We start from the raw sequence: 23,642 nt of genomic DNA, 5'->3' as shown, positions 1-23,642 counted from the left end.
TAAAAGATGGAGACATTAGATCCTGCCGGACTCCACCGTCAAGGACTAAGCTAAAGTGGGGAAGACGAGAAGGAATCCGAAAATCCAGCAATGTGGCATCATGAATGCCAAAGAAAGAATGCTTTAAATGGAGGGGAAATAGGCATTGTAATAAAAGTTGCTGAGAAGCTGCAGCAACTACAAAACAGTTGATTGGAAGTAAAACTGGAAAACGCCACAGCCATAACTTAAAAGAAGTGATGATTTTGATGTTGTTTGGTGCATGACAAGAAGTTCAGAGGGAGATATTCTAAGAAAAGGCTCAGTAATGCCATCAAAGGTCCAAATCCTTTCTCTTTGCCATTTACAGAGTTGAGTTTCCTTTCTGTGTCACAACACGGCTGCTGTATCTCCAAGTATTGTGTCCACGTCCACAGCAGGAGGAGGGGCAAAACGGTGCCAGTAGACCCGCTGAGTCCACCCACTTTCTCGGGAACACCAAAACTCCCCCAGAAGCTTTCACTTTCCTTTCTTTGATGAGATCTAGGTCACATAGTCACTTTCTGATCAATTACTGACCCAAAGTCAGAGATTCTGTTACCCAGCAAGGACCTGCCATCCTACTCGCATAGAAGCCAATACTATGGCATGAGCTTCATCACAAGATGGAGGGAAAAGGACACAAGGGGCAAGACACTCAAACCTGCATCTTTGATCCAGGGTTCAGGATGATTTTCAAGGTATTAGGAGACTGGCAGACTTGGAAGCTGATTGACTAATCTTGAATTAGTCCATAGGAGCTACTCAGCTGCTGGAAGACACAATCTCCTTATCGAAGTATTTCTTGCTCTTAAAGTGCTCTAGAGGCAACATCTCTGTTCTTTGAGTTCCGCAGACCAGAAGTTCCCAGCCCCCAGGGACCAGAACTAGACTGCATCCGGTCTCCAGGCCATACTGTAGGAGGTGAGTGGCTGGCCAGCGAGGGAAGCTTCATCTGCTGCTCCCCATCACTTCCTCACGTTACTGCCTGAATCATTCTCTCCCCCACACCAAAACCGGTCCCTGGTATCAAAAAGGTTGGAAACACCTGCCTTAGACTGAAGACTCTCTGTTTAAGGTCAACCTGAAAACACCAGTTCCCATCTTGCACATGCACAGTGCCATCTCTGTAAAATAACCACAAGTTTGAGTAATCAACAACCTATTTAAGGAGGCAAAACTGATTTTGAACAGCAGGTGCTGTTTCAGTTTGATTAATCAACAACCTATTGAGACAACCTAAGGAGGTGCAACCAGTTTTAAGCCAGTCAGTGGTTTACATGTTTTAATCAGATTTATTCCCTACATCAAGGGGGTCTTCAATGGTGAATGATAAAAACGGAATTCTGCTGGAGAAAAGAAAGAAGAATGAGTGTTGGGAAGACAATGGATGATGTCTGTTGCCAATGTTACATTTTTAAAGGGTCTGAAGAGGATCCATTGCATAATTTGCAGAGTTCAGTACAAAATGAGAAGTCAAGATTCTTTATTCAAAATGAAGAATTTCAAGACAGAAACAGTGAAGTATTAAACACAAGCACAGGGCCCTTCAGAGTGTGGGGCTCTCTGCAAATGCGTTTATCCCATGTCCATAAAATCAGCCTCAGATCCAAAGCTGTCCATTGAACTGGGCAGTTGGGAGATCACTGGTCAATTCAGGTGAAGTGGGAAGGAGAAAGGAGGAAGAGAATGCAGTAGGCTGAGAATTGAATGGGATGTGAGAAAGTGAAGACGGCACCAATACTTTTTGGAGAAAATAGACATGATGCAGTGGGAGAAAGCTGGCTAAATAAGGAAAAAGAGAAGAGAGTGGGTGGAGGCTATATGTGCCCAGCAAACCACTGCAAGACATTCTCTCTCTCTCTCTTTCTCTCTTACACCTGCTTGTATTGGAGACTAGGGATGACTTTCACATAAGGCAGATAGAGAGGGGCTGGAGCTGAGAGCTCCACTCACCCTTATCAAGGCACATGCCACCTAACCAGGAGATCATGGATGCAGAGAAGAGAGCCCCAGGTCAGAAAAATTGAGCTCAAAAAATCCCAGTTCTTCAACGGACTAGCAAAACCGAGTCCTTCTCCCTTACTTAGCTCAGCAAAGAATAGCAAAACATGTGTCACAGTTTATATGAGGATGACTTGCTACAAAGGGAAGGCACAGTTGCTATCCTCTGAACAGACAGCCTCCACACAAAGCCTGGGCATCCTTCTCCCCCACACCAGCCCCTCAATAGTTATTTTAAGAAGGGGTGTCAATTTTAAGAGATTCATTACTTATATAATGATGCTGCCAATACAAGTGATGGTGGAATGGTGTCGGGGGAGGGGCAGGAAGAGATAGACCTGTTTATGTAAAGCCACTCTGTTTGCTCCCGCCCATCACTTTTACCATCCATTGGAGGCTTGGGCTCACGGTTTATGCCACTTGGTGAAATAATCAGTGCTTCAGTGATGTCACCCCCGTCAGTGCCAGGAGACATAAATTTCATTTCCCAGAAGATGCAGGAGACATTAGCTTCTGGGCAAACAGTGACTCTAGCAATAAATATTGGCAGAGAAGAGAGACCTTTAATGGAAAAGCTTTGTGAACCTGGAGTAGCTAGACTGTAAATCCCAAAACAGAGAGGGATTTGATACTTTAGATCAGAAGACAGAGTCATCAGAAGCAAAATAAATAACTGCAGAGCCCATTTGAAGCAATCAACTATTTAAGTATTAAATAAAAACCAAATAAAAACCACAACTAACTGAGGTAAATACATATATATGAAAATGAGACAGAAGCTAGCCATCTAGAAAGAAAACAGCCTTGCCTAGGTTCTGAGCTGTGTGGCCAATCGGAAGGGCCGTGTCCTCCTCCGAGAAAGCAGAGCCAATCAGGAGACCACAGGCAGAGCCTCTGCTCTGGGACCAGAAAAGAAGGGCGGGGCCAGGAAGAAGGGCTGGGCCAGGAAAGCCCAAGATTTGGATCTTATCTGAAGGTTACAAAAGCTGAATCTGTTAAGGGAGAACAGCAAAACAAAACAAAAGAGGATATGTTGCAAACTTATATAAAAATCAGAAAGTGTTCCCCAAATACCATTTGTCAGCAAAATACATTAAGAGGCTGAGTTCTATGACATTTTAAATAATTAAATGTGAATTTCAGTCTTTATCCCTCTGCAGTGAGTTCCTGTCAAAGACTGCTGCAGGAAGAAACCTGAGGCTTGTCTTCATCTTAAAAGATGTCTAGGCCCCTAACGCCTAACAGTCCCTGACACTAAATCCTAGTTCTAGGAACAATCTCCCACCTGGACAGAAGATGGTCTGGGGCCTTGAGCAGGTGGAGTTGAAAGAAGGTACTCAGCTTGTGGTGTTTGCCTCACAGGGCGTTTGCCCTGGCCTGCAGATCCAGATGTGTCCCATAGGAACTGGGCTGAGAATCATCGCTGTAGAGACCTGCTGGAGAAGTGTTGAGAAGGCAGGCTTGAGAATCCCAGCTAGTTGGTGATACCCTCGGGACAAGAACCAGTCTTATTCATCTTTATATTTCTCCTGCTCAGCACATCGCCTGACCTTTGGTGCCCTCAAAACTCGTTTACTGAATAAATGAACAAATAAACTTTGGATGAAATACTTGTATCTGAGTCTTGGCTCTACCATGTAAACCCCATGTGGCAGTAAGCAAACCCCCAGAGCTCTTCAGACTATAGTTTTCTCCAGGGAAGTCAATTATGTTATATGGTTGTAAGGAATAAGTCAACTAAAAGTGCGTGAAAGAGCCTGATAAATTAAAATTCACTAAAAATATGTAAGAAGTCAAGAGAAATCTTTTTCTTGACCACTTGTTATCTTTCCTCACTACCCTATGTCTCTCCCTGGTTCACACTAACTTATGATCTCCCACTATGACCTTAAAAAGCACTGGAGTGATGACGGATGGAAAAGGTAGAAAGAAAAATCAGCTTCAAATTGCTGTCAGTCTATCCATCGTTCTCACCTAAAAGTAATGATATTCCTAAAAGTGTATCTGCAGTTTCCATGGACCCAGACTGCCCCCTTCACCCCCAGGCATCCAGAACAGTGGCCATGTATTAGATGGATCTGTGCGTGTGTGTGTACATGCACGTGCGCACACGCACACACACTGGGGAGAAGTGTAGATGATCCAGCTGTTGAGGCACTGTATCTCCCAATGGATATTAAGTGACCCAACAGATCTAGGCTTATTCCCACTGAAAACAGGAAGTGAGCCGTTTTTGATGCATTACATCAAGGGTCAGTACTCCATAACCATAGGTCACATCTGGCTTTTTGCCTATTTTTATACAGCCCACAAGCTTAAGAATGGCCTTGCCCAAGGCCCAGTAGAAGAGCACGTAGAATAAGCAATTAGTCCTCTGTGTTCCTAGAGATGCCAGGTCCATGCTGGGTCCCTGTTTTGTATAGTGATCCCGGGCTCAGTCACTCAGTCATGTCCGACTCTTTGTGACCCTATCTACTGTAGCCCACCAGGCTCCTGTGTCCATGGGATTTCCCAAACAAGAATCTTGGATTAGGTCGCCATTTCCTAGTCTCCTGTGTCTCCTGCATTGGTAGGCAGATTGTTAACCACTGTGCCACCTGGGAAGCATAAAAGAGGATCGGAGCACCTAGATAGAGATCCCAGCATAAGGTAACATGGCCCCAGCTAGAGGTCCTTGCCATTCATGATCCCACTAAGGGTGCAATTCTATTGGAGAGCAAACTGGTCCCCTGAGGCATACTCAGTGGTCCCTGTGAGTGCCTGGGGTGTGGGCTGATCTTCACATCCAGGTGCCATCCTACACCAGCCAGTTCTGACTGGCTCTTTGCAAACAGGTGTGGTGAGATCCACCCAGGACAGGCTGAAGTCCCTTGTGCCAGAATGCACTGCCAACCATCCCTGGGTCACCTGTCCTCTGTGTGTAGCTCTGTCCCCTGTCCCTTTAGTGAATTGTTTTATTGTTTCACTACTGCGGTTTTATTATGGGTACTGCATGCAATCTGGTTTCTCCTTCTTAGTACTCTCCCTGCCTCCTGGGGATGTAAAATGCCTCCTTTCCTGGGTGGACTCATCAAGTCTCTCCTGATGCCACCTTTGGTGAGAGGCTTTTTACAGGGGGTGGAGGCAGAACCAACAGCATTTAGCACCTAGCATGACGCAGTAAGAGCAAAGTAGTGAATAATAATGTCAAGTTCAAAGTGCCAGCGGCCTGTCAATCTGTTTGGTGTGGAACTAGAAAACCCCTCAGCCAAGCACAAGGGAGAAGGTCTAAACTTAAAAGTTTACAGGAAACTTGCCTGGAGATCAAGTGGTTAAAAATTTGCCTTCCAATGCACGAAGTATGGATTTGATCCTTAGTCAGGGAGCTAAGATCTCACATGCCTCGGGGCCAAAAACTAAAACAACAACAACAACAACAAAATAAAACCCTGTAAAACAGAGAAATATTGTTACAAATTCAATGAAGACTTTAAAATTGGTCCACATAGAAAAAAATCTTTTTAAAAAGTCTTTAAAATTTTAACTTAAAAAAAAAAAAGTTATACAGTCCAGGGAACACTGCTGCTTTCAATGCCCAGTGCCCACATGGTGCTTGTGTAATGGGATCTATGAGCTGAGCTCAAAGGTAATGGGAAGGGCTAACTTGGATTTTAAAAGTGAGCCTGAAAGATAACTAAGGATGTAAAAGAAATGCCTCTTGCTTCTGAATGGCAGGAACATGAGACTGTCTAGGGAAAGGCCCCCAAAACAGTATCTGGCAAGGAGAGAAGGAGGAAAAATGGTGGGTCAAACAAGGCGACTCTACTAGGGAACTGAACTCTGGTTGGAGGCATAAGAAGGCTCCACACAGACATGAAGGTATGTAGGTACCTCATTCAGGAAGGAAGGTTGCTATGGCAAAGGTGTGGTTTTGCTTGTTTTGGAAGGAGGCACTCAGAACGCAATTTGTAATCTTAAGGGGAGTTGAAACGGGCTATGGAATTTAGAAGCAGGTGGTGGCTCAGCAGTAAAGAATCTACCTGCCAATGCAGGGGATGCAGGTTTGATCCCTGGGTCAGAAAGATTCCCTGGAGGAGGAAGTGGCAACCTATTCCAGAGAGTCCATGAAGTCACAAAGAGTTGGACATGACTGAGTAGAGCACTCAGGCATGAAAGATTTCACTGGGGTGAGGGGCGGCAGCGCTCTGAGCTGTGGAATTCACTCTTCTGCACCTGCTTTCAGCGTCTGTTCTACCCAGTTGGCTGCAGAGGGCCCCCAGTGTGCTGAGCAGGGGACTGTGTTTAACAGTGTCTCTGTGCTGTCTGAGGCCAGCTGATATCCTGAGAAAAAGATTCTCACTGGGACAGACTGCTTGACGTTGGAGCACCCTTGGGGAAACCCCCCCAATGCATTGGTGCTTCCCCCAGCACTATACCTCATTTTCTAGAAAACTGCAGAGGAGCAAAACGTGTACAATTTGAATCAAAGTACAAGTGCACTAATGGAAATTACATTTCTAATTTGCATCTGTATAGTGCTTAATGGTTGAAGTTATTTTCAAAGGCATGATCTTCCCTTGGGAGGTGGCTATTATTTCCAGTTTTGCTGTTTTGCAGACAAGGATGATGAGTCTGAGTGTGAACCTGTTATCTTACACAACAGTAAGTCCAGTAGTAAAGTCCAGAAGCTGTGGTGCACGGGTTTAGTTGCTCCCTGGCATGTGGAATCTTCCCAGACCAGGGATTGAACCTGTGTCCCCTGCATTGGCAGGTGGGTTCTTACCCACTGTACTACCAGGGAAGTCCAGACTGTGTCTTCTTTAGTTCATTTTTATGATAAAGGGTATCTTTACTAGAAGCCCTTCTCTGCAGACTTTTCCTCCTGCTACATGAGCCAGAATAGGGTAACAGGTGCGTCTCTAATGGAGTCCCTGGAAGGAGGATGCATTATCAGGATGGGCTGGGATGAAACACACTGCTGTCACTCTAAATTCATGGCCACTCACACCAGGAAGGCCCTTACTGCCTTCCAGAGCATCGGAGACTCCCTAGACGAGTGCTTCTCCCATGTGAGTGTGCATCAGAGTCATCTGGGGCTAGGGGTGTTGTTTGAGCACAGGTGGCTAGGCTGAGGTGAGAGTTTCTGGTCCAGGTGGTCTAGAGTAGGGCCTGAGAATTTGCATCTCTGACAAGTTCTCAGATGATACTGATGCTGTGGGTCCTGGGACCATACTTTGGGAACCACTACTCTAGATCACTGACCCTTACTGTCCTAGACCACACCGTCGGCCTCTTTTCTTTTCTTCTCAAACATCTACCACCTCTCCCCACTTGATCCTCCACCTCAACTGATACCTCAATTGGAACTGCCCATTTCATTGAGACTACCTTGCCGCTCCCACCATCACACCTAACGTGGTACTCATACATTCTGGTTTCCTTTCCATCACTCTGCATGAGCTGCCATGCTCCTATTGAAGGTCAATCCCTACATCTGTGCACTCGACCTCACCTCCTCTCACTTATCCAAGAATATCACTCGAAAAAATGTTAGCAAATATGCTCTGACATTGTCCATCTCCAAACAAACAAAAAACACCAAAAACAGACAAACTTCCTTGACCCCAATTCCTCCTCAACCATTACCTCAATTCTGTTTCCTTTGATAGGACACCTCTTGAGACCTCATCCTCACTCTCCTCACTTCCTTTCTTTCATCTTCTCTTGATCCCAGTCTGATCCAACTTTTGTTTCCACCTTTCCTGTTGAAACTGCTCTTGTCAAGGTCAACAATGACTTTCTGGTTCCTGTTTCCAGTGATGAAGTCCCAGTTCCCACCTTATCCAGCCCATTAGCAGTACCCAACAAAGCTCATCGCTTCCTTTTTGGAACCACACTCTCTTTTGACTTCTGGCCACTGATTTCTCTTGGTTCTCCTCTCTCCTCTCTGCCTGTTCCCTCTCGGTTTTTTCTACTGACTTTTCTTTTCTTCACTGACCTCTAAAGACTAGAGATTCCTAAAGCTCAGTCCTCTCTACCTACATTCTAACTGGATATAGTTTTATCTAGTGTTTTACATGCTGCCTTCCTGTCATGATTCCCCCGTGCACATCTCTAGTCTGGATCTCTCCACTGAATTCCAGAGACATGGACCCCATAGCATGCATCACAAGATATGTAGTGGATATATCCAAATTAACCTCCCCAAAACTGGGCTCCTTCTTCTTCCCCAGCAATCCAGCACATACATAGACCAACTTTTTCTTCCTACTTATAGCAAATGGGGATCTCATTCTTTCCAGGGCTTACTTGGTAGCTCAGCTGGTAAAGAATCTGCCTGCGATGCAGGAGACCCTGGTTCGATTCCTGGGTTGGGAAGATCTGCTGGAGAAGGGATAGGCTACCCACTCCAGTATTCTTGGGCTTCCCTGGTGGATCAGCTGGTAAAGAATCCACCACCAATGTGGGAGACCTGGGTTCAATCCCTGGGTTGGGAAGATCCCCTGGAGAAGGGAAAGGCTACCCACGCTAGTATTCTGGCCTGGAGAATTCCATGGACTCTATTGTCCATGGGGTTGCAGAGAGTTGGACACAACTGAGCGATTTTCACTTTCATTCCTCATGCCAGAATCTTGGACTCATCCTGACTCTACTCTTCTCTCTCATACCACATCCAAACCATCAGCACATACCTTTGGATCTACCTTCAACATGTACCCAGAATCTGATCCCTGACCACAGCTTCTACTGCCATCAATTCTGGTCCAAGCCACTCTCCTGTCCTGCCTCCACAGTTATCAAAGCCTCTTAGGGATGTCCCTGGCAGTCCAGTGTCTAAGATTCCGCATTCCAAATGCAGGGGGCTGGGGTTTGATCCCTGGTCAGGGAACTAGGTCCCACATGCTGCAACTAAAAAGAAGATCCCACATGCCACAGCTAAAGAACCCACATGTCACAGTGAAGATCGAAGAGCCCTTGTGCCAAAACTAAGACATGGTGCAGCCAAATAAATACATTTTTTATTTTTATTTTTTAAAGACTACAAAGAAAATACCATTAAAAAAAAAAAAAGTACCTTAATCTCTCTACTTCTTATCTTTCCTCCCCTCACCTCCCATCATCTATTTTCAACACAACCAGCCAAAAGATGTCATTAAAATGTAAATCAGATTATGTCACTCAAAATCTCACTCAGGGCAAAAGCCAAAATCTTTACAAAGGCCTACAAGTGATCCAGCCCTGTAAGTTTCTCTGAGACCATCCCATTCCCCTTCTCTCACTTCTCTGCAGCTAGGCTGGTCTCCTAGCAGCTCCCTGAACCCATCGAGCACAGGTTTACCTAACACTTAATGTGACTCTGTCAGGGGCACCCCTCCTGCAGAAATCTCTGAATTTAGCTCCTTCATGTTTTTGCTCAGATGTTTCTTGTTCAGAAAGACTTTCCCTGACACCCCTAAGTGAAATAGAACAATTCTTTCTCTCACTTACACCCCAACATTTTCTCTTTCCTAAAAGAGAAAAACTGACCCTAATTTTCTCATAGCACATATCAACATATCATACCTAACATATTATGTAGGTTATCTGCTTATATGTCTCCCTACTAAAATGAAGGCAGCATGAGGGCAGGCAATTTGAACTTATAGTGGGCACCCAGTAAAATTTTTGAATTGATTAATGGGAAGGGGAGTTCCCACAGAAAACAACAAATTAGCAACTAAGTTATACTTTGAACTCTTGTGAGTTAGGTTAGTGGTAGTCAGTCCCACAGAGTCCTATCAGCTATATTTTCAGTCTGAGCTTCTGATCTGCAAGGCCCAGAAATAGTTGCTGGACAGAGACATGGCCATCTAGCTTTCATCAAAAGAGCTCCATTTTGAAAAGGGAACACTTGTACATTGTTGAGAATGTAAACTGGCACAGCCAGTGTCAAAAACATTATGAAAGTTTCTCCGAAAAAAAAAAAAAAAGAACTACTATATGACCCAGTAATTCCACTCCTGGGTATATATCCATTAATAAAAGGAAACCCTGGACTTCCTGGTGGAGCAGTGGATAAGAATCTGCCTGCCAGTGCAGAGGATATGGCAGGGGACATGGTTCAATCCCTGGCCTGGGAAGATCCCGTATGCCTCGGAGCAACTGAGTCCTTGCACCACAACTACCAAAGCCTCCAAGCCCTAGAGCCCACACGTCTCGACTACTGAGCCCGCATGCTGCAGCAACTGAGGGCCATGTGCCTAGAGCCTGTGCTCTGTAAGAGGAGAGACCAGCTAGACAAGTAGCCTGCACACCACACCTTGAGCATGGCCCCTGTTCTCTGCAACCAGAGAAAGCCTGCATGTAGCAATGAAGGCCCACCACAGCCAAAAATTAACAAATAAAGCAGTGTGTACGTATCAAAAAGGATGTGCACATCTTTAAAAAAAAGAGAAACACTAATTCAAAAAGATCAGTGCAATCCAATGTTCATAGCAGCATTATTTACAATAACCAGGCTATGGATGCACCTAAGTGTCCATCAACAGATAAATGGGGACTCATCTGGTGGTCCAGTGGTTAAGAATCCCCCTACCAATGCAGGGCACAAGAGTTCCATCCCTGGTTTGGGAAGAGTCCACATGCCATGGGGCAATTAAGCCCATGCACCACACCTCCTGAAGCCTGCATGCCCTAAAGCCCATGCTCTGAAACAAGAGAAGCCACCACAGTGAGCAGCCTGGGCACCACAACTAGAGAAAGCCCATATGCGGCAATGAAGACAGCACAGCCAAAAGTAAATAGATATTGTTAAAAAACAGGTAAATGGATAAAGATATGGCACATTTGTGTGTATGTATATATATATATTGGAGAAGGCGATGGCACCCCACTCCAGTACTCTTGCCTGGAAAATCCCATGGATGGAGGAGCCTGGTGGGCTGCAGTCCATGGGGTCACTAACAGTTGGACACAACTGAGCGGCTTCACTTTCACTTTTCACCTTCATGCATTGGAGAAGGAAATGGCAACCCACTCCAGTGTTCTTGCCTGGAGAATCCCAGGGACAGGGGTCACACAGAGTCGGACACGACTGAAGTGACTTAGCAGCATATATATATATATATAATATATATATATACACACACATACATACATATATACATACAATGGAATATTACTTAGCCAGAGTAATTTTAAGAAAGAAATTTTACCATTTACAACTATATGGATGGACTTAGAAGGTATTATGCTAAGTGAAATAAGTCTGACAGAGGAAGACAAATACTGCATGATATCACTTGTATGTAGAATTTAAAAAATAAGATAAACTACTGAATATAACAACGCAGAAACATACTCACAGACACAGAGAACAAACTAGTGGGGTACAAACTATTATGTATAAAGTAAGTTACAAGACTATCTTGTATAGCACAGGGAATATAGCCAGTATTTTATAATAACTATAAATGGAGTCTAACCTTTAAAAATTGTGAATCACTATTTTGTATACTGGAAACATGCACCATATCATAAATCAACTATACCTCAATTAGAAAAGCAAATTCTCCAAGTCCCAGTTCCTTTAGTAGTTAATGAACCTGGTGGCAAATTCGTTTTACAAGTAGATAATCCTTCCCTGATTGGTCAGGTCCACAACCTACTAATTCTTGTACATTGTTTTTGCTCGAAGCTGAGCACACACGTATGCTCCCATAAAGAAACCTACCCACCAGAGTTGACCCTCTCCTTTCCTGCCACAAGTTAATACTCAATAAAAACCACCTGACCATTTTGGTGATTCCATTCCGCACCGTGTAACCACCTGTGTGAATGTGTGCTCGGTCATATCTGACTCTTGACTCCATGGGCTATAGCCTGCTAGGCTCTTCTGTCCCTGGAATTTTCCAGGCGAGAACAATGGAGTGTGTTGCCATTTCCTCCTCCAGGGGATTTTTCCAACCCAGAGATTGAACCAACGCCTCTTGCATCTCCTGCATTGGCAGGTGAATTTTTTACCACTGTGTCACCTAAGAAGCTCCTATACCTTGACAAATAAATTGATTATTCTATGAGGAGCCTTTACTCTTTTATCAGCATTGATTTGATTTCTTTCACGTAACCTGAAATTGTTCTCATCCCCAGACAATGGTGTTCTTTTGTTAGAAACATACAGCATCCTGTGAAAATGGCAAGAACGTCCATGAGGAATTGTCTGGGTTGGAGCCTTGCCAGTGTGGCATTTAAAACCTGTCTGCACTACAAAGAGACCTGAAATGACCTCCCCAGGTGATTTTTTTCTCTTCTATGGAAGACCGCACTAGAGATTTTGGAACAATTCAACAGATCATGAGACTGGCAAAAAGAGACAGAAGGATTCAATTGGGAATGAGACAGGGCAGCAGCCTGAGCCCTCCACTGAAAGGGATTAAATGGAACTAATTGGATTAGAAGCTAAGGCAGGAGGTCTCAGATACTGAGAGGGTACTGGAGGCTTTCAGAATTCTGCCAGTGATAAAGCATAGGTGTCACTGGTTTTAGAGCAAGCCACCTGAAAATAAGGCAAATTCCGAACCCACTGGGTGAAATCTTTGCCAAATGACTCATTAACTCTCCTGTTGTAAAAAAGGAAAAAAAAAATCTCCTTAGGCAAGAAACTCAGAGCTTGCTGAGGGCATTTGGTTTTGAGAGCAGTATGAAGGGAGTAATCATCACATGAATTCCAAATAGAAACTTCAGAAAAGAAAAAAATACAAAAACAAAAAAAGAAAGAAACTTCATCCAGTCTGGAACAGGGCCAAATACTATGGAAAAGGCCTGGAGTCACCCATTGATAGGTGTGAAGAGAATTTAAAGTTGTAGGTATTTCTGATAGTTAAGTGATTAGAGTTTGTTTCTCTTTACTTGTGGCTTCCCTGGTGTTTCAGCGATAAAGAATCTGCCTGTAATGCAGGAGATGCAGATTCGATCCCTGGGTGGGGAAAATCCCCTGGAGGAAGGCAAGGCTACCCACTCCAGTATTCTTGCCTGGAGAATCCCATGGACAGAGGAGCCTGGAGGGCTATGGTCCACTGGGTCACAAAGAGTCGGGCACAACTGAAGGGACTGAGCATGCACCCACTTGTGCTTGAGCTGAGTATTTCAACATTTTTTTGACCATGCTGCATGGCATGTGGTATCTTAGTGCCCCAACAAGGGACTGAACCTATGCCCCCTGCCTTGGAATCATAGAGTCTTAACCACTGTACCTCCAGGGAAGTCCCTAAACATTTTTAATAGATGGAGAACTAGTCATAGGTGAAAGGGCTTCATAGACTGTAAAAGGCAAAACATAAACCAAAAGAGACTTCCTTGGTGGTCCAGGGGTGAAGACTCTGAGCAGCCAAATTCATTGATTAATTAAAATAACCCACAGACCTGTTGTGTTCATTATCTAGCTGCTATTATTCAGATTCAGTTTATGTAATAAAAAGCTCAGGTGAGTTTCTGCGTTACCATGTCTGTGTGTGCCCATCTCCAGTGAGTCATCCCAGCTAGTCTATCTGGGGACCTCTGCTCATCTTGTAAGGCCATCAGGAGTCACATGTTCAGTAGGAATTAACACTCAGAACTCACCTCAAAAGCAGAGCTTGTCAGATTGTGCTGTGCCTTCAAACCAGGTCAATCTTGCTAACATACAGATTCTGATTCCCCGGGTCTAGAGTGTGGCTTGAGAGTTGGCACATCCAGCAAGCTCCCAGGTGATGCCAATACTGCCGGTCCACCAACTGCACTTTGAAAAGCAGGGCTTTGAGCTACAGAATCTGCAACTTGGGTTCTCTTTTTAATGATAGGATGTCCAAGGAGGTAGAATCAGGTGTAACAGGTTAGGTCAAACATCTGGAGCAATGGTTCTCAAAGTGTGATCTAAGACAAGCAGCACTGGCATCACTTGGGAGTTTGTTTGAGACGCTAATTCTTGGGCCCCCTCCCCAGAGTTTCTAAACCAGAACCTCCTGTGCAGTGGCAGTAATCTGGGTCTTGATAAGCCCTCCATGTGATTCTGATGCTCACTAATGTTTAAGAACCACCACTCCAGTGCATTAAAATTACCTGAAAAGTTAAAAACAAAATCAAGACCTGAGTCCATTTAAGAGAATCGAACTCGGTCATTCTGGGGTAGGACCCAGGCATCCATAGAGATTCTATTGAGTAGTCAGTGCTGAGGATAGCTCGGCTATCCTTCTCATGCAGGAGGATTAAGTTTAAAGCATCTCTGTGACCCACCACAGGCTTGTTGCAGGTCTGAACATCTATCCAAACAGTGTGCACCCTGGGTCTCCAGTGTAGCTGGGTCAGAGTGTGGATGATGCAGAATTAAGTCTTCACTCCTCACCCTGACATTCCACCCTGGCTAACCCATGACTCTTCTTTGCTCACAGTGTGCTCTGGCTGGAGCAGCCTCCTGCTATACCACCACCAGTCAACAGTCACCCATCCTTAAAGACCCATATCAAACCCAGGTCTTCAGAAATCCCTAAACTCTTGCTAGATTAGATTTACTCTTCCATAGGGTTTCCCAGCATGCTATTTGCAATTCGTATTTTCCTGTATTACCTTCATGCGTTGACTCTTCCTCTCCACTGAGTTGTAAAGTCTTTGAGAGACCAAGAACCGCATATGATTCAACTATGTTATCTCTTCCTTCAGTGTAAATGCCACACTGCAAACCTAGTAGGCATTCAATAAATATCTTCTCGAATCTGGAGTCAGAGCAGCTGGGGTTGGGGTTTGTCTTTGCTGCTAGTGTCTGTGAAACAGGAGGGAAGAGGCCAGGACACAACATTTAAAAGAATGACATAGCTGTCGAGGATACGACATAAACTACTTAGAATCAACTAGGTCCCAAATGGCAGAATATTTGACTTTCAGGGGACCTTGGGCCTCATTATATGTTCATTGTAATGTATCACCATGCTAATGACATACCCACTAATGCCATGGCAGTTTCCAGGCTGACCCTAAAAGGCCAAAAAGTGGGCAGTGGTCCAATTCCAGGAAATCTCCATCCCTTTTCCAAAATGGCTGGAATGATCCTCCCACTCATTAGCCTATGAAATTACCCAGCACAAGAAAACTAACCATCCCATATTTGGGGGCCTCTCACATTCTGAGATGGCCCACATTCCGTCTATGGACTGTGTTTCTCCAAGGGCCTCTCTCACCTTTTGAGAGGGACTGTATTCTGTCTATGGAATGTGTATCCCTCTAAATAAATCCACTTCTTACCTATCATTTTGTGTCTCACTGAATTCTTCCTGTGATAAGACATAAAGAACTTGAGCTTCAATAAGTTCCAATCAGAGTTTTGGCTGGGTTTGAATTCCATCTGAGTCCTGTGGTTTTGAAGGAGGAAACAGACAGAGCTGGACTCCGTCTTAGGCCAGGCTGCGAACATTAGGCTACAGGCATGGTCACCCTCCCAATGGGCTCTGAACTTTGTGCCCAGTGTCTATAGAAACGGCATACCAGTGGAAAACCAGACCCCCTGATAAAAGAGCATCAGGACTTGTACTTGGACTCTCCGTTGCCTAAAAGAATATGCTAATTATCTCTGTAACAGAACAAAGTCATAAATTCCATTATGTTTATTGGGATATGACCACAGGCCTATTGATAAATGTCCACTGTTTTAGTCTTGTGACACATGAATCACGGGTTAACTTTGATCGTATCCCTCTTTTACCTTGTCCAGACTAGTTTCAAGGATTTCGGGGAGGTGGGTTTGAGCAAGTACACTTAGGGTATATAAGGTTTTCACAAAGACTGGTCGGGGTCCTTGGCTAAGAGGAGACTCTGCCTTGGGCCCGCCGGTGTAATGAGCTGCACGCCACTATCTGCATTGTCCTTCTGAGTGAGTTTGTTTCCCGAAACGTGTGGCTACAATAGTTTCAGCCACCTGACTCAGTTTGCCAACTCTCTCTTAGTCTCGCTTACCTTATCTTTAAAATTAGGATGTTGAACAGGATAATCTTTAAGGTCATTTCCTAACCCCAGATTCTATCATTCTGCATAGTCTATTCTTATGCCTATAGACTACACACAAGCCCTATTGATACTCGGTATAGTTGGCCACTGGATTCGGGATGGACACAAATTCTTTGATATTCCTCTCATAGAGGGGTGAGGTTTACTTCCCCTCCTGGGCTGTACTGTAACTGGCTTTGGTCAATAACAGACTGCAATGGACATGATATTGTGCCACTTCTGGGCACAGTAAGTGGCTGTCCTGAGCAGGGTCAGGATGAAGTAGGGGGAGAGAGTGTGAGGAAGAAACTTGGAACTTTGGGACTCCAAAGACAAGCCTCTAATTTGGCTTTATGCATCCCGGAACACTAGGTGTTAGGGATCTGAACCATAATAGGGAAGAACAGATCTGACTCCATATTGAAACCTGTTTATTCTACTTTAACCTTTGTATGATATCGCTCTTGCTACAAGAATGCTGCCTATAGCCTGCAATATATAAGACAGTCCATTCTCAAGGCTCTGATGTTTCAAGGTATAACGTCATACATACATGTTCCACTCATACAGAGATACAATTTGCAGAACAGAGAATAACATCTGTCTTGTTGGAGGTTTATAGGAACATTGTGACCAGACCTAGGTGAAAGGATTCTGGAACCAAGAAGTTCACAGCAACCAACCACACTCCGTCCCCTTTTAGAGTAGAAGAAACCTGAACTCTAACTCAAGTAAGATGGTTTTCGGGGATACTAGTCCACCATCTTCTCAGTCTGCTGGCTTTTGGAATAAAGCTGCTATTCCTTGCCCCAACCATTCATCTCTTGATTTACTTGCCTATTGTGTGGGAAGCAGTATGAGCTGGGACTCAGGAACAGAATTGTTATGTGAAGTCTGGTCAACTTACTGGAGAGATGATGCAGAGAGGCTTTGAGTCTACAGGCAGAGAGAGGGTCTATGAAGTCCAGTCTTCCAGTCATCCCTGCCAAGGTGCCAGACATGTGAGTAAAACTGTTTGGGGCCCTCCAGATCAGCCCCACCATTAGCTAAAGGCCAGCCAGTGATCCCAGTTGACACCACCTCGAGCAGGAGAGTCATGCAGCTGAGCCCTGCCCTCCTTCCTGAGACATAAAATCACAATACATAATAAAATGGTTGCTGTTTCAGTCACCACATTCAGGGAAGTTCATTATGCAGCCACAGACAACCAGAACACTGTGTTGATGGCATTCTGTGAAATTCTTTGCAGTTTAACATGCAAATATTTGATAGCTGTTGGAGAAAACATAAATGAATACACCCATTCATAAAAGAAACCTATAGATGTGGATGACATTTTCTGCTCTTTCCACTGACTTTGATTTCTCAAGTCAATTACATGGGCGGTGGACACATTTTTAGAGCAAACTGCACACCCACTAAAAACAAGGGCCTCCTTGAGATCTCTCTCAATGACTAAGACGTAGCCCAGGAGCGCAGTGTCAGGACTTGTCCAGCGGATGTAGGAGGAGGCAGGGAATTGTAATGAAGGCTGGAGAAGGTGGAGCCCTCACTCAAAGAGGGCTTTGTCTGCTCCTGAACACAGTGTGGCCATTTCCTCAGGCAAAATGTTCAGTTTGGGAGAGATTTGCAATTTGAAAAGACAGATTTTATTTCCTCCTCTTCCCAGCTAATTTAAACCTCCACCGATCCCAGGGGAGATTTTTAGTGCAGTATAATAAGGACGCTTTCAGAATCATAGCCTCTTTTTTTCTGAATGTGTTTCTTATGTAAATGCTGCATCAGAGCCATTTCCCTCTTCTTTACACTTTTCTTCTGCTTTTAAAACCTGCAAAATAGAAACACAGAGAAAGACACCTTGAAAATACTTTGGGTTTCATCTCTTTTCCATTTTTACCTCAGGCTCCCCACATTTTTTTTTTTTAATCTTTATTCTTCAAGTCAAGCATATTTTAAAATCATGTCCTGTTGAACTGGAGAAGCAGAAAAAAAGGTAATTCCTGTATATTTAGGTCTAAATATACCCAGAAATGCAAGGCACTTTATAATGATCTAATAATCCTCAGAATGCCACAGTGAGGTCAGGTGGCCCTAAGCAAGGGAGTCAAGAGTCATTCAAAGAGGCCCCCTCTGAGGCCATGGTGCCCGCCTCTCCCATATCAGTGTTTCTGGAGGCAACACGGGGGAGGAGTGAAGAAAAGTGCTGGCTGCATAGGTCTCTTTCAAGGTTTTCTTTTTCTCCTGACTCCCTTCCACTTTCCCACTGCCTCTCACTACAGAGAACTGGCCACGGTGTAGTGTTTGTGGTCCACGCATGTTACCCTATATGGCAGCCATTCTACAACACCTAACTGTACCAATTTGCTCACGTCTATTCACCTGGGCTCCCAGTCTGACTGTGGCTCAGATCATGAATTCCTTATTGCCAAATCCAGACTTAAATTGAAGAAAGTAGGGAAAACCACTAGACCATTCAGGTAGGACCTAATCAAATCCCTTATGATAATAAGTGAAAGTGACAAATAGACTTAGATTCAAGAGATTAGATCTGATAGACAGAGTGCCTGAAGAACTATGGATGGAGGTTTGTGACATTGTACAGGAGGCGGTGATCAAGACCATCTCCAAGAAAAAGAAATGCAAAAAGGCAAAATGATTGTCTGAGGAGGCCTTACAAATAGCTGAGAAAAGAGAAGCTAAAGGCAAAGGAGAAAAGGAAAGATATGCCTATTTGAATGCAGAGTTCCAAAGAATAGCAAGGAAAGAGAAGAAAGCCTTCCTCAGTGATCAGCGCAAAGAAATAGAGGAAAATGATAGAATTGGAAAGACTAGAGATATCTTCAAGAAAATTAGAGATACCAAGGGAATATTTCATGCAAAGATGGGCACAATAAAGGGCAGAAATGGTATGGACATAACAAAAGCAGAAGATATCAAGAAGAGGTGGCAAGAATACACAGATTGCTATTGCTAAGTCACTTCAGTCGTGTCGGACTCTGTGCGACCCCATAGATGGCAGCCCACCAGGCTCCCCCGTCCCTGGGATTCTCCAGGCAAGAACACTGGAGTGGATTGCCATTTCCTTCTCCAATGCATGAAAGCAAAAGGTGAAAGTGAAATCGCTCAGTCATGTCTGACTTAGCGACCCCATGGACTGCAGCCTACCAGGCTCCTCCATCCATGGGATTTTCCAGGCAAGAGTACTGCAGTGGGGTGCCATTGCCTTCATGACACAGATAACCATGATGGTGTGATCACTCACCTAGAGCCAGACATCCTGGAATTCGAGGTCAAGTGGGCCTTAGGAAGAATCACTATGAACAAAGCTAGTGGAGGTGATGGAATTCCAGTTGAGTTATTTTCAAATCCTAAAAGATGATGCTGTGAAAGCGTTGCATTCAACATGCCAGCAAATTTGGAAAACTCAGCAGTGGCCACAGGACTAGAAAAGGTCAGTTTTCATTCCAATCCCAAAGAAAGGCAATGCCAAAGCTTGTTCAAACTACTGCACAATTGCACTCATCTCACATGCTAGTAAAGTAATGCTCATAATTCTCCAAGCCAGGTTTCAACAGTACATGAACCAAGAACTTCCAGATGTTCAAGCTGGATTTAGAAAAGGCAGAGGAACTTTAGATCAAAATCCAACATCCACTGGATCATTTAAAAAGCAAGAGAGTTCCAGAAAAACATCCATTTCTGCTTTATTGACTACACCAAAGCCTTTGACTGTGTGGATCACAACAAACTGGAAAATTCTGAAAGAGATGGGAATACCAGACCACCTGACCTGCCTCTTGAGAAATCTGTATGCAGGTCAAGAAGCAACAGTTAGAAATGGGCATGTAACGACAGACTGGTTCCAAATCAGGAAAGGAGTACGTCAAGGCTGTATACTGTCACCCTGCTTATTTAACTTCTATGCAGAGTACATCATGTGATATGCCGGGATGGATGAAGCACAAGCTGGAGTCAAGATGCTGGGAGAAATATCAATAACCTCAGATATGCAGATGACACCACCCTTATGGCAGAAAGTGAAGAACTAAAAAGCCTCTTGATGAAAGTGAAAGAGGAGAGTGAAAAAGTTGATTTAAAACTCAACATTCAGAAGACTAAGAGCATGGCATCTGGTCCCATCACTTCATGGCAAATAAATGGGGAAACAATGGAAACAGTGCCAGACTGTCTTTTCTTGGGTTCCAAAATCACTGCAGATGGTGACTGCAGCCATGAAATTAAAAGACACTTGCTCCTTGGAAGAAAAGCTATGACCAAACTAGACAGCATATTGAAAAGCAGAGACATCACTTTGCCAACAAAGGTCCATCTAGTCAAAGCTATGGTTTTTCCAGTAGCCATGTATGGATGTGAGAGTTGGACTATAAAGAAAACTGAGCACCAAAGAATTGATGCTTTTGAACTGTGGTGCTGGAGAAGACTCTTGAGAGTCCCTTGGACTGCAAGGAGATCCAACCAGTCCATCCTAAAGGAAATCAGTCCTGAATATTCATTGGAAGGGCTGATGCTGAAGCTGAAGCTCCATTACTTTGGCCACTTGATGTGAAGAACTGACTCACTGGAAAAGACCCTGACACTGGGAAAGACTGAAATCAGGAGGAGAAGGGGACAACAGAGGATGAGATGGTTGGACAGCATCACTGACTCGATGGGTATGAGTTTGAATAAGCTCTGGGAGTTGGTGATGGACAGGGAAGCCCAGCATGCTGCAGTCCATGGGGTAGCAAAGAGTTGGACACGACTGAGCGACTGAATGGAACTGAAATGATTCACCTGGGCTCTCAGGTGGTTCAGTGGGTAAAGAATCCACCTGCAATGCAGGACACCTGAGTTTGATCCCTGGGTCAAGAAGATCCATGGACAAGGGCATGGCAACCCACTCCAGTATTCTTGCCTGAAGAATCCCATGAACAGAGGAGCCTGGGGGATGCAGTCCATGGGGTCACAAAGCGTTGGACAGGACTGAGGCAGCTGAGCACATTCACCTGCTTAGGAACAAAAGTAGTGAGGGAAAGAAGGATTATTTCCATAATCCCTGCACACAGCAAAAACAATAAAGAATAAAAATACACTTAATGAAAGAACAAATGATTGAACAAATGAGTTTCAATTCCAAATCGGGCACTCACTAACAGCATTTCCTTGGGCAAGTTCTTCCACCTCTGAGAAGACCCTGGTTTCCTTCTGTGTGCAATGTGGATAGTAGCAAGCCCCTCCCTCGTGGGTAGCTGTGAGGGATAAAGGGGTAACATTTGTGAAGTGTGCGGCAGAACATGTCAGGGTGCGTCAGGCACACAGTAGCTTCTCAGCGAAGGTTCAGCCACTCCTCTTTTCCAGACCCACCTCCTAAAGCAGGGCCTCAGGATGGACTGGGCCTGGCTGCTCTATAAGCCTTGAGCACCGGTTGGGGGTGGAGGGGGGGTCACTTGTGGGGCTTGCTGTGCCCAAACTACTGCTCTGCCTTCCTGGCTGTCACTTGTATCAGTTTCCTTAAGACCTGGTCCTTTAACCTGAGGCTTTACTGTTGTTTAGTTGCTAAGCCATGTCTGACTCTTTTTGATCCCATGGACTGTAGTCTGCCAGGCTCCTCTGTCCATGGGGATTCTCCAGGCAAGAATACTGGAATGGGTTGCCATGCCCTCCTCCAGGGGATCTTCCTCACCCAGAGACTGAATGTGCGATCACTGGGCAGGCAGATTCTTTACTACTGAGCCACCAGGGAAGCCCCAATCTGAGATTTAGATTCTATTTAAAAGGCAGATTTTTGGGGAGGGAGGAGTAGGGGACACTTCAGGCCTGGAACCTCAGTGTGGATGAGATAAGGAGAGAGGGGGATGGAGGAAATTGGGAATCTTGGGATTCCAAAGATAGGTATCAGGAGGGGTTGCCTGGTGTTTAGGAGAGATCAGAGTTCAGATCTGAGCTTTTCCTGTTGCTGGAAGCAAGCAAATTACTTAACCTCTTCAAATTGTAGCTTGTTTGTCAGTCACCCAATCCTATCTGACTCTTTGCAACCCCATGATTGCAGTACCCCAGGCCTCCCTGTCCCTCACCATCTCCCAGAGTTTGCCCAAGGTCATGTCCATTGCATCGGTAATGCCATCCAGCCATCTCATCCTCTGGTGCCATCTTCTCCTTCTGCCCTCAATCTTTCCCAGCATCACTGACTTTTCCAATGAGTCCTCTGTTCACATCAGATAACCAAAATACTGGAGCTTCAGCTTCAGCATCAGTCCTTCCAGTGAATATTCAGGGTTGATCTCCCTTAAGTTTACTGACCTATAAAAAGGACTGTAAAAGCGAACGTACCGGGTGACTCTGGGGTTAAATGAGGCGATATAGCAAATGGTTAGTAGTTAGTTAGTGTTCCTGTGCAGTGGGTGCTGGAGAGAGGCATAGGCAGCGCCTGTGGGCTCCAGTAGGTTAAATAAGGCTCACTCTGGGGCTCCATCGAGCCATGGTTACTATTTCCTTTCCATCACCTCAATTTCTCAGGCTGTGCTCGGCCAGCTGTGACCACACTGACAGCCACCTAAATTAATTATGAGAGAATGCACTTTTCCATCCTCAAATCACAACCCAGAGACAAAGGCGAGAGTACAACATTTCATACCAGCGGAGACAGTGGGCCTCAACTTCAGCCTCAGGAAGGAAATGGTGAAAACATTCCACCACTGAATTGATAGCCAGGAGCAAACAGTAGGTGGGAGGCAGCCCAGAGAGCCGGCCCGGCGGCTGCGGGACGCGCGTCGTTGCCGCGAGGCGCTAGGGGCGCAGGTGGGGGCCTGTCCGCGCCCCACCTCCTCCACCCCACCCCGCAGCGCGTCGGTAAAACCCCCCGGGCCTTGGCACCGAGCTCTCACCCCTTTGTTTTTCTCCCCTGCTCCTTCCTTCTCCCCTCTCAGCCCCGCGCGCGGCTCCTACACCTCCTCTCCGGGTGCCCCTGCGGGGTCGAAGGATCCCACCGGTGCGCGGTGGGAAGTTCGAAGCGCGGCTTCGTCACCCTCTCCTCGCCCCTCCCCTGGCTCCGCCTTCCCTTCCTTTCTCTTCCCCTCCTTTCCCTCTCCATTTACTCTCCTCTGCTCTACTCTTACGCTCTTTCCTCCCCGCCTTCTTGCTTCTCCCCTCCTCGCCTGGCGCAGCCTCCCTCTCCACACACCCGGTATGGAACGCCCCAGAAGAAGGCTGATGCCCTGAAACGGATCCCAGCACCCCGCTGATCTTTCCTTGCTTTGCTTTGAGGAGGAGATAGCCATCTCCGAGCATGCCCTGGCTGGCTTGTCCCAGTGGGCCCACTGAGCTACTGGACACCCAAATTTCCATCCTCCTCCTGGGCAATCCACCACAACGCCTCCTCACTGTCCCGTGTGCGCACTAGGCTAGCTCCAGCCGCTGTGGTCCCCAGACACCACGTCTGAGAGCCACTCTGAGAGCTACATGCCGAGGAAACAGTGACATGTAACAAGGTGTCTACCTTCTCCTCCCCGTGCTGGCTTCTGGTTGCGGAAATGCTGCCGCAGGGCTCAGGTTGTTCAGGGAGCCCAGTTAGGAGACGGGGGTGCAGGCAGGAGAGTCAGGTCCACCCCTGGGGTGGGGATGGAAAGGGGCCTCTGGAGGGCCTTCTGGCAAGG

General features: G+C 45.5%; 2 long non-coding RNA genes across 2 annotated transcripts; both read right to left on the bottom strand.

The window, feature by feature from the left end:
- LOC106501935 lies at positions 3,314-20,833 on the bottom strand. Its single transcript, XR_001917857.1, has 5 exons — positions 20,785-20,833; positions 16,898-17,818; positions 14,581-14,773; positions 13,600-13,751; positions 3,314-3,458 (listed from the first exon to the last, which is right to left on the bottom strand). It is a non-coding gene; the product is annotated as an uncharacterized LOC106501935 (long non-coding RNA).
- On the bottom strand, positions 20,889-23,014 carry LOC106501936. The gene is made up of 3 exons (XR_001295457.2): positions 22,875-23,014; positions 21,141-21,239; positions 20,889-20,999 (listed from the first exon to the last, which is right to left on the bottom strand). It is a non-coding gene; the product is annotated as an uncharacterized LOC106501936 (long non-coding RNA).

This window comes from Capra hircus, chromosome 3 (genome assembly GCF_001704415.2).
Source record: "Capra hircus breed San Clemente chromosome 3, ASM170441v1, whole genome shotgun sequence".
Taxonomy (NCBI): Eukaryota; Metazoa; Chordata; class Mammalia; order Artiodactyla; family Bovidae; genus Capra; species Capra hircus.
Note: the sequence above shows the minus strand (reverse complement) of the source record. Positions and strands in the feature narration are given on the sequence as shown.